Raw genomic sequence first — 9,514 nt, forward strand, 5'->3', positions numbered from 1 at the left:
TCCTTCCTTCCTTCCTTCCTTCCTTCCTTCCTTCCTTCTTCCTTTCTTCCTTCTTCCTTCCTCCCTTCCTTCCTTCTTTCCTTCCTTCCTCCTTCCCTTCTTCCTTCTTCTTTCCTTCCTTCCTTCCTCCTTCCTTTCTTCTTCCTTCCTTCCTTCCTTCCTTCCTTCCTTCCTTCCTTCCTTCCTTCCTTCCCAATTCATTGGGCCTTTGCTGGAAGGACAAATTTAATCCTTAGAAAGATTGGTTATGATTATATTATCAATGTTAGGTCTTACTAATGATACCCCTTTCCAGAGACATCACATAACTTATCCATATCCAGTGATGTACATTATATGTTATTTGACACCATTCAATAAAAATCCTACATCCAGGATGATTACAACTTTGCACAAAGAGTCTCTGATGTGAGATAAATTCTGAAAAATGGCTCAAACAAATACACATCAAAATGCAACCTCCTTGTGCTCACCTGGTACCTTTGTCTTTAGTGAACAGATCGGATCGCCACCTTGATGTGAACTAGCTCCCTCTGTGGGTTTGTATTAAGCACCAGTTGTTCCTTTTCTTGCTCATCCATGTAGTTTGAGATGCTTCTTGCTTCATAGAAACTGGGAGCCACACAGAATATCATGTTGTCCCAGATGGATTTTGGAAAATGCCTTCCATCCTGAGTAGATCAAGGAAGGGGCTGCTCCCTTTTGCAGAAGCATCAGCTGCATGGAGGAAATGACCACTTGCTCCTAACGGTCACCCCAGATTCTTTCTATGCTGCAGCTGCGGCCTTAGTGTCGTCTCCCTAAGACACCTGCTGAAGCAATTCGGTGGCTCCTGAGTGCTTGTCTTTTGATCTTACCGGTCTTTCACTGCTCAATACGAAAATAGCTTTGCAGGAGAAGACATGGGCTTTACCTCCTTCAAAGTAATTAAACAAATCTAGTGAAATTCAGTGCCCACATAGGATGCTGTAGCTCCCCTAAGGCAGATTGTCTTACACCCAACCCCATATCTGCTCCCAAAGGGAAGATGTGAAGGGCATGGTGTGAACGGGCAGCCAGTATTACTGAACACTTCAAGTTTGTGTTCCCACCTGGGTGACCTCTGGTTGGAACTCTGTTCTCAAGTCTTGCCGTTAAGATCTCAAAAAGGGGTGCCTGGGTGGCTCAGTTGGTTAAGCGGCCAACTTCAGCTCAGGTCATGATCTCTAAGTATGTGAGTTTGAGCCTGGCGTCGGTCTCTGTGCTGACAGCTCAGAGCCTGGAACCGGCTTCCAATTCTGTTTCCCTCTTTCTCTGCTGCTTCCCTGCTTGCTTTTTGTCTCTGTCTCTCTTAAAAATAATAAACATTAAAAATTTTTTTAAAAGATCTCAAATAAAATAGTTTTTATATGACCTGATTTCATTTTAATAGTATTTATCTGAATTCGTATCGTGTATTTGTTTGTATGATTATTTTTTTGTCTTCCCCCTCTAGAACATCAGCATCATAAGAGCAGTGAAGTTATTTGCTTTGGCTAACATTGAATCCACAGCACTTAGAACAGTACTTAGCACATATGCTAAATAAATGCTTGTAGAATAAATGAAGAACAATGTAGAATTTCCCTAACTATAATCTTAGTTCTTGAGATCAGGGGCCATATCTTATAATTTCTGCTCTTCTCCTTAGAGCCTGGCATGGTATAACTTGTACAGATGGTTTTTAATAAGTGCTTGTTGAGTGGGATTGCACAGGAGAAGGAATATGTGTTGAATCCTTAAGTGGGTCAAAGGCAGAATGGGGCAGGACGCCACCTTTGCAGAGGGCACAATGGGCATACTAAGCTGGGAATGTGGCTCTTGGGTGTGGGGAAAAGGAGAATAAGGTGGTGGACCCGCAAGAGACCTCTAAACTTTCTCTTGTCTTGAGTTCTACTTTTCCATGATCATGCAGTTCAAAACTGTATAGATGTGAATCAGAGAGTGCCAGAGGGGCCAAAGAGAATGTATGTGATGGGGAGATTGGGATCTTGTGGCACTGGTCAGGTTGCTGAATGATTCCAGTTTTTCATTTTTTCATTCATCTTACAAAATACTTACTGATGGGAATGCAAGCTGGTGCAGCCACTCTGGAAAACAGTATGGAGGTTCCTCAAAAAACTAGAAATAGAACTACCCCAGGACCCAGCAATTGCACTACTAGGCATTTATCCATGGGATACAGGTGTGCTGCTTCGAAGGGACACATGCTCCCCCCCATGTTTATGGCAGCACTATCAACAATAGCCAAAGTATGGAAAGAGCCCAAATGTGCATCGATGGATGAGTGGATAAAGAAGATGTGTATACATATATACACACACATACACACACACATATATATATATACACACACACACACACAATGGAGTATTACTCGGCAATCAAAAACAATGAAATCTTGCCATTTGCAACTACATGGATGGAACTGGAGGGTATTATGCTAAGTGAGATTAGTCAGTCAGAGAAAGACAAAAATCATATGACTTCACTCATCTGAGGACTTTAGGAGACAAAACAGATGAGCATAAGGGAAGAGAAACACAAATAATATAAAAACAGGGAGGGGACAAAGCATGAGACTCATAAATATGGAAAACAAACAGAGGGTTACTGGAAGGGGTGGGGAAGGGGGGATGGGCTAAATGGGTAAGGGGCACTAAGGAATCTACTCCTGAAATCATTGTTGCACTATATGCTAACTAATTTGGATGTAAATTAAAAAAAAAAAGACTAAGAAAAAAATACTTATTGAACACCTGCTTTGTTCCAGGTGTTATGCTAGGTACTGGGGATACCCGTGCTGTTCCAAACTTGACAAGTAATGTCAAACATAACAAGGATTCCCAATTCATACAGTGCAAGGTGATAGGGTTGTGTGTTAAACCCTATAGCCCTTTTGCTTAAAAACTGCTTAGCAGGTCACGTCACGATGCAATTCAACACTCGCCTTTCCATCATTTGCTGGTGGAGTTGCTAAGCAGTCTGTGACTGCCTGGTTGGGAGGTCTCCTTTGGGAGTTCCTATCCCTTTTGACACTTAGCAGTCAGGAGAGGGAAGAGTGTCCTTTACCCCCACCCTCAAGCATTCCTTTGTCTCACACCATAGGGAAGGAAGAGAGTCTCCTGCGATATCAATTTTTAATTCCTTTTGGTGGGTGATGAAATTGATGAGATCGGCCGCATGGCCTCCTCTGTACATCTGTGTACCTATTCGTATTTATTACTAATTAAACTTCTATGTCAGTCTATGAGCCACAATGCTGATGACTGTATTTCTAAATGAATGCATGCAAATGTGCCTAGGAGCCGGACAAAGACAGTATCAAATATACTCATTAATAAATAATATCAATACTGTGCATCTGCAGGCTGAGATGTTTTTAACTTCAAAGAAGAGCTTTCATATCTATGATCTCATCTCACACTACATATTATTATTTAAAAACTCCTCTCTAGGGACAGGTTGTTCCACGCATGCAAAGCCGGGCAGGGTGAGGATAATGAAGACCCGCCTCAGGCTACCCGACATCACTCCGCAGGGCAGCCCAGCACTTGGGGCCCTCCAGTCTCGTGGGGTCTCTCTTGGCTTGTTTGAAAACTAAAGGCAAACATGAAAAAGTACACTCGTTTCAAGTGGTGCTGGGAGCACACACACACTCGGGGCAGGAACAGGGAACTAAGGAAGTGAGGCTACTTTCAGGACCGACTTTGGAGCTTCTGCAAACAATGAGAAACAGACAACTTCAAACTCAGGCATCCAGAAAGCCCAGAATTGGAAACCTCTAGTCTCCTGGGACTGAAAAGCCAGTTCCTGTTTACTCTATCTACAGCTGTGACTTTTTCCCTGTCTTCCCCAATTTCTCCAAGAGCGTGCCTTCATTTTCAGGAAGGTTTTTTTTTTTAAACATATTTTCACCTAACCTTTTAAGGTTTTTCTGTTAGACTTCCTTTGGAGTAAAAACACCATGTCATTGTTTTCCTAAGGCTGGGCTGTGATTATGGAAATGCCCTTCTCTGAAATTGCTCGGACATTTAAAAAATAACTCCAGGGCGCCTGGGTGACTCAGTCGGTTGAGTGTCCAACTTGGGCTCAGGTCATGATCTCACTGTTCGTGGGTTCAAGCCCCGCGTCGGTCTTGCTTGATGTCAGCGCAGAAGCCTGCTTTGGATCCTCTGTCCCCTCTCTCTCTTCTTGTCCCCCACTTGTTCTCTCTCTCTCAAAAAATAAGTAAACATTAAAAAAATTTTTTTTTTAAATAACTCAAATAAAAGTAAAAAACAAAAAAACAAAACACAAAAAACAAAACCACCCTGAGAGTGAGGCTCTCCCCCATCCCTATCTGTATGGTCCTAATACCAACCTGCAGTGTTTACACTTCACAAAAATTCAGGCTGTATCACCTTCCCTGGAGTGGACACTGTAAAGGTTGCTTCAGAATTTCCTACCTGGGTATCCAATAAGGAGGACCGGGTACTGTGGGTGGTGAATTCTTCCACCCTGATTACTCATGAAGAAAGAACTAACTTGTGATTAGCTATTTTAATTCTTGCATTTTCAAGGGTAAGTGGAAGGACTGGTAACCCACGTTACAACTACCGGTTGGTCCCACCTACTTTGCCGTCACTGCCCTGCCCCTCGGGCTGCTTTGACACAGGTTGGTTTCTTACCAGATACCAGGTGCCCTTTGAGAATTAGCCTCACTTTGCCTGCTGCTGTTTTTTTTAATGTTCTTAAAAAATTTTTTTAAATGTTTTTATTTATTTTGAGAGAGAGGGAGAGCAGGGGAGGGGCAGAAAGAGAGGCAGAGAGGGAATCCCAAGCAGGTTTCGCGTGTCAGCACAGACTCCGATGCGGGACTCGAACCCACGAACCACGAGACCATGACCTGAGCAGAAACCAAGAGTCAGATGCCCCTTGCCTGCTGTTTTGAATGAGTGTGGCCTTTGCACGCAGTGGGCACTCAATCCATACTGAGTGAATGCAGCTTAACATCATCATTTTGTCTCTGGGGGTCTGAGTGTCCTCTATGCAAAATGAGAGTACTGGCAAATGACTGCTTATATTTCTTCCAGTTTTAACATTCCATGAGGCCTTTTGGATAGCCATTTAAAATTACCTCCCATTGCGAAAGCTGTCTCCAAGCAACAGAACAGTACTTCCTGACTCCTCGCCTGACCTCTCAGCCCACAAACACGTTTCTCACCGAGCCTACAGCATGATAGTATCTGTAATGCGTATTTATTTATTACCTAGCGATACATCTCAGGTTGTTATTTAGCTTTCCGGCTGTGTGGGTCCTGTCCTTGAGATTAGAGTGTAAGCTTCCCAAGCCAGATACTATCCAGAATGTGCTCGGTAAGTATTTGTTAAATAAATAAATATTACAACAAGGAATAATCTTCCTTCTGTCTACGGGGAATTCTGGGCTTAAGGGAGGCAGAAGAAATCAAGGGTGAAGCCCCGATTTGCGGTTTGGGAAACATGGTGTGTGATGAGGCTGCTCTTCAAGACAGGGAGTCCTGCAAACACGCAGGTTTGGGGCAGGGAGGAGAGGAGATGAATTTAGAGAAGAGCTGCATTCTACACATCCTTCTTGAGATTCTCAGAGAGCATTGGCCAGGCCAGGTAAGGATTTTGAGACATGAGGTCCTGGCCAAAGGAACATACTTTGTGTTCAGCCCAAAGCTTCCCAAATAACTGAATGTGTGTGTGTGTGTGTGTGTGTGTGTGTGTGTGTGTGTTTTCGTGTTTATTTACTTTTGGGAGGTGGGGAGGGGCAGAGAGAGAGGGAGACACAGAATCCGAAGCAGGCTCCAGGCTCTGAGCTGTCAGCACTGACCCCAACTCGGGGCTCGAACCCATGAATTTTGAGATCATGACCTGAGCCGAAGTCAGATGCTTAACCGACTGGGCCACCCAGGCGCCCCTAACTGAAAACACTGGTATAACCTGAGAAGAGAAGCAGGGCTAGGAAGGAAGCCTGCAGACCAAGTCACCTTTAAGGAATGGCCGGGGGCATTTGAAGGAGAGCATCCAGAGAGGGACGATGAGTTTTAACTGCTGGGCCTTCATCTGGGCCCAGTGCTTCCATAGGTACAGGGAAAAGGCAGAGTCCCAACTCTTGCCAACAGAGCAACAAGGGAGCCCTTGGGCCATGTCCTGGACCGTGCATGGTTCTTGGGAAGATAGAAGGCACTTGAGCACTTCGCTCCCAGGTTCAACTCTCCCATCACTCTCTCCTCTCAAAGAAATCACCCCTTCCACTAAAAGGAAGCTCAGAGGAACACTCTGGAGTTCAAACCAAGAGTAACCATCCACTCTTGTAACTGTAATAAATCAGGCTTTAAATTAGACCTGATGTAGGCAAAGACAATACAAAACTTTAACAGCATAGAAAAATGAATGTTCTGAGTGAGTCACCTCACTCACTCATCTGGGACTGTCCTCAGACTTCCCTTTAATGTTTCATATCAGCATCAACAGCATCAGTTTGTTTCTTTTGGTAATTGCCTGTTGGCATATGGGAAACTGAGGCAAGGTGAAGACGTCGAACAAGGGGGTGCACGGGGTGCTCATGCTGGTGGGATTGAACAGCGGGGTAGCCACTTTGGAAGAGAGTTTAGAAGTCCCTCAAAAAATTAAACACAACATTACCATATGACCCAACAAAGGGCATGGGGTTTCCTTTTGGAGTGATGAAATATCCTAAAATTAAATAATGGGGAGGCACTTGAGTGGCTCACTCGGTTGAGCATCCGATTTCAGCTCAGGTCCTGATCTCACAGCTCGTGAGTTCGAGCCCCACATCAGGCTCTGTGTTGACAGCTCAGAGCCTGGAGACTGCTTCAGATTCTGTGTCTCCCCCTCTCTCTGCCCCTCCCCTGCTCATGCTCTGTCTCTCTCAGTCTCAAAAATAAATAAAAACATTAAAAAAAATAAAATAAAAAGAAGAAAATGCAAGGGGGATGAATACTTTACTTTCAAGATAAAATTTCTCTAAATAATATAAAATTAGTGAGCTGTTGTTTGCTACTTCTTTGTTCCTCAAGTGCTTTGTCACCAGCAGTTTGTTTTCACAGCTGCGTGGCAACTGAGAGACAGTGTTATCTCCGATTCCTTTTTGCCAGAATACCTCTTTTTTTTTTTGGTTTTATTTATTTAGGTAATCTCTGCACCCCATGTGGGGCTTGAACTCATGAACCCCGAGATCAAGAGTTGTACCCTCTTCTGACTGGGCCAGCCAGGTGCTCCTCCAGAACAATTCTTGGTGGTAAAATTAATCTATCTCTAACTGAGATTTCTTTTTCTACTAGAAATGCAAATAACATCCACCCATTGGTTTCTGAAATATGTGTACCAGGGGTGTCTTGTCATTTCTACAAAATCACATAAGACATGTTTACTTATATAATTTGTCCATACATTTCTTAGATTTCTTTTCCACAAGTCAGGTTTGTTGAGGTATAATTTATATTCGGTCAAATTCACCCTTGAAAGGTTTCCAATTCTGTGAATTTTGGTGAAAGTTTACAGTCATAAAACCACCACCACACTGGAGATGTGTACTTTTTCCATCACCCTAGAACGTTCCCTCATATCCCTTTGGACTCAACCTCCTCTCCCCACATCCAGGCCCTGTGCCCCCCTGACCTGAGTGCCTTTAGTGCACTCTTCAATTCCTATCCTGTGTTCTCGTGATTTCCTCTGAGATAAATCTCTCTACTGGGCAGGACGCTGCTTTGTATCCCAACGTGGTACCTGGCACTTAAAAGTTGCCTGGCGAATAATGCTGAATAAATGAACGAATCACTTGTGTTTTAGATTCTGCCAAATCCAATCAGAGACTCTGCTCTCTGATTTCCAGGACATGCCATTTGAAAAGGGGCTATTAACGTCGGGGAAAGCTTTCAACTAGAGTTTTAATCTTTACAGTCTTCTTTAAGCACATTTTTTTTTAAGTTTATTCATTTTTGAGAGACAGAGAGTGAATGGGGGAAGGGCAGAGAGAGAGGGAGACACAGAATCTGAAGCAGGCTCCAGGCTCTGAGCTTGTCAGCACAGAGCCTGACGTGGGGCTCGAACTCATGAACTGTGAGATCGTAACCTGAGCCGGAGTTGGGCGCTTAACCGACTGAGCCACCCAGGCACCCCTCATCTTTACAGTCTTTTTAAAAAAGGGGCCATAGTGATTTCCAACTTCAGGGATTTGGCTGAGCATTTCAAACATTTTGCTAGACTTGGGGCCTACAACTTTTTGGCTGAACCAGCTTGTGGACCTCTATCCTCTCAACTTGAATAAACAGATGGAAATGCAATCTGGGACCAAATGCAGCTGCTGCATAGTCCTCCCCCAGTGCTCCCTGTCTCTGATCGCTCCACCTCCACATGGCAAGGCCTAGGGTCTCCTCCAGAGCTTCCCTAAACAGGTTCTATGGGATTCCAGACCCATTTTGTGAAGGACATCTGCTTGAGTGGGAACGTACCCTCCCTTACTATGCAGGGTGTGGGTGGCCCTGAGAAAACTCACCTGCAGGTGGCTCATCAGTCAGGCCCAGATCCCTTCCATCATTCCTGATCTGATTCCTCTTCTGTCTTGATAGGACCCAGAAAATTGACATCCCCAGAGCAATTACAAGAGACAGTGAACAAAATTCCTCCTTGGCTGGCTAGTTCTAGGAAATGGTCTAGTCCTTGAAGAGAACGGCCCTTTCTTGAAAGGTATGGGTGCTTTTCTCCAGACTGTCCTACTGGACCCAAGCAGGGGGGTCCCTGTGCACTTTCTGGGGTTTGGCAGTCCTCCCTTATGCCCTTTGCCCCATAGCGCAAGCACCACAAGAAACAAACAAACACACAAAAACACATACACACATGCTCCCTCCTGGGGAGGTTGCTCCTCGCCTCCAAGATGAAATCTTCATACTGGCATCAAATTGCATCTGATAGAGACCGCATTCCCCTCCTTCCTCCTTTGCCCCCACACTTTGCCAGGCGACTTCCCTGCGTGGCAATGCATTAGGTAGGCCAAACCTGTCAAGGCGTGAACCCCTGGATACAAGGCAAGGTCCTGAGAGATGTTGCTAAATAAACCAAATGGCAAAAAGGTGTTAATTTTAGTGTTAATTGTGTAGTTCATAACCCTGTGGACGGATAAACCATGACTCAAGGGAAGGGGGCTGGGGGTGGGGGGGAGGGGAGCAGGGATGCTGGAGATGGGTAAGCTTTAGAAAAAGGTAAAAACAATAAAGACAAAGAAAAAAAAAAAGAAGAGGGGTCAAAGTAGAGGAAAGCTTATACTCTTCATGCAGATCTAAAACTGTGACCATCAGATTTTTGCGCTATTACCACCATGATAAGAAATCTATTTTATTTCGTCGCGCGGGGCGCGCACGCACATCCACAGATGTATGGAATACACTGGAAAGTAAAATCGTGCACAGCTAGCCCCAGGCGCGGGTGACTGGCTTCTCCAGCACAGCCGGGGGGCGCGGGTCAC

The sequence above is a fragment of the Herpailurus yagouaroundi genome, unplaced genomic scaffold (genome assembly GCF_014898765.1).
Source record: "Herpailurus yagouaroundi ecotype Mexico unplaced genomic scaffold, PumYag 141, whole genome shotgun sequence".
NCBI lineage: Eukaryota > Metazoa > Chordata > Mammalia > Carnivora > Felidae > Herpailurus > Herpailurus yagouaroundi.